At 37.1% G+C, this 1,820-nt stretch overlaps 2 non-coding genes across 2 annotated transcripts; both read right to left on the reverse strand.

Moving 5' to 3' along the window:
- Positions 1-72, reverse strand: trnaq-cug (transfer RNA glutamine (anticodon CUG)). Its single transcript has one exon. It is a non-coding gene; the product is annotated as a tRNA-Gln (tRNA).
- Positions 73-351: 279 nt separating this feature from the next.
- trnaq-uug (transfer RNA glutamine (anticodon UUG)) lies at positions 352-423 on the reverse strand. Its single transcript has one exon. It is a non-coding gene; the product is annotated as a tRNA-Gln (tRNA).
- Positions 424-1,820: the final 1,397 nt, after the last annotated feature.

Below are 1,820 nucleotides of genomic sequence, written 5' to 3' on the forward strand. Positions count from 1 at the left end.
AGGTTCCACTGAGATTTAAACTCAGACAACTGGATTCAGAGTCCAGAGTGCTAACCACTACACCATAGAACCAAGCTAGCAAATACATTGTTACATGTTTCTATTAGAAAAACTGTAAAAATGGGAAACAATGGTAACCAAGATAAAGATTTATTATTAAAATATATATTATATTTAAAAAATAATATGGCACATTTTGTACACTAACAGTGAAGATCATAGAAATTTTCTTCTGTTCCTGGAGTCCAGAAAACTAAAAGCATGTTTGTTATTTCCAATTCATTACATTGAGGCACTGGATTGTTTAGATCCGTGTAACAATGATGAGTTAGAAGAGTCAGTTGGGTTGGAAGGTTCTACTGAGATTTGAACTCAGACCACTGGATTCAAAGTCCAGAGTGCTAACCACTACACCATAGAACCTTATGTCCACTTACATCCATACAGGCTACGAAAAAATTAATTCTAACAAAATGGAATATATGCTGACCAATGCAAAAGGTTCAGTAATAAAATAGATATATGCTGAACAACATAAAAGATTAAATGATAAAATAATTTATATGTGCAAAATAACGTGGCATATCTTCTACACCAACAGTGAAGTGCATAGGATTATTTTGAAAACATAAGATAGAATTTGGTTACTAGTGGCCAGAAGCTTAAGTTATGAATAACGATGTCTGTTATTTTTAATTCATTTGATTTTTAATTCAGTTTGAGTTTCTGCATTGTTTAGTTCCGTCTAACAATGAAGAAGGAGCATTTCCAGGATTTAAAGAGTTTTGAACTCAGACTCCTGGATTTAGAGTCCAGAGTGCTAAACACTACACCAGGGGTGGAATGTCAGTGTTCCAAGGGTTCTATAGTGTAATGATTACACTACAAACCCTATGAACACACTTTACAGGCTAAAAAGCCCAACGATGAGTTTTCGTTTGTATCTGGTACTAAAGGTGCTTTTTTTTTAAATTAAAGATGGCGGCCTCTTTTCGAGGTCAAAGGTCAACGAAACTCAAGAGTTGGTTGAAGAGTTAAGATAGCCGCATATGCGTAAAATGTTGTGAAAATCGCTGATAAAAAATGTGCAAGCTAGCTAAGTTTGGAAGTTTGCAACAGTTTAAAATTCACTACGCGCAAAAATCTACAACTTTTTATTCCAACATTTTTTCTACATTACCTTCTCATTGATGCCCTAGAAGTTACGAGACGATCGTTAAGAATCCCAAGGACAAGTTTTTGTCTCTGGAAGTAAATGTGCTTTTTTTTTAAATCAAGACTGCAGCCTATTCCCAAGGTCAAAGGTCATCAAAACTTCTGTGGTGTTTGTAGACTCAAGCTAGCTGCATGTGAGTACAATTTCATGAAAATCGTACAAACAAAAATGTTGTTCAGAGGTGCTGACCCTCATCCCAGCTGCTTAACACTCTTATATAAACCCCCCTAATGCATGCTGGAGGTCCTGGCTCAAAGACGTATCATGCTAGTAGAGAGGATTTCTGTGACTTCAGCTTGGCTGATCTGGTCTTCTTCATTCAGTAGAGGGTCTGGTACGATGGGTTGGGGAGGATAGGCAAACACTTCCAGGTGAGTAGAAGTGAGGATGAATTGGAAGGACTAGTAGCCATGAAAAATCTAACATTGTGTTGTGAAGTCTAAAGTAAAGCAGCAAAAAAGGAAAGATAAAGGTGACTTAGATGTAACAATTTCCATCGTGATTTTCTGAACCGCTCTTAGTCCGGCTTGTCACCTAGGACCTGTTTGCAATGGGAGACCCTAACAAGAGGGTTAACCCAATACAGCACAGCTTCTAGGATCAC

This window comes from Oryzias latipes, chromosome 23, assembly GCF_053564925.1.
Source record: "Oryzias latipes strain Hd-rR chromosome 23, Olatipes_Hd-rR_3.1".
Lineage (NCBI taxonomy): Eukaryota > Metazoa > Chordata > Actinopteri > Beloniformes > Adrianichthyidae > Oryzias > Oryzias latipes.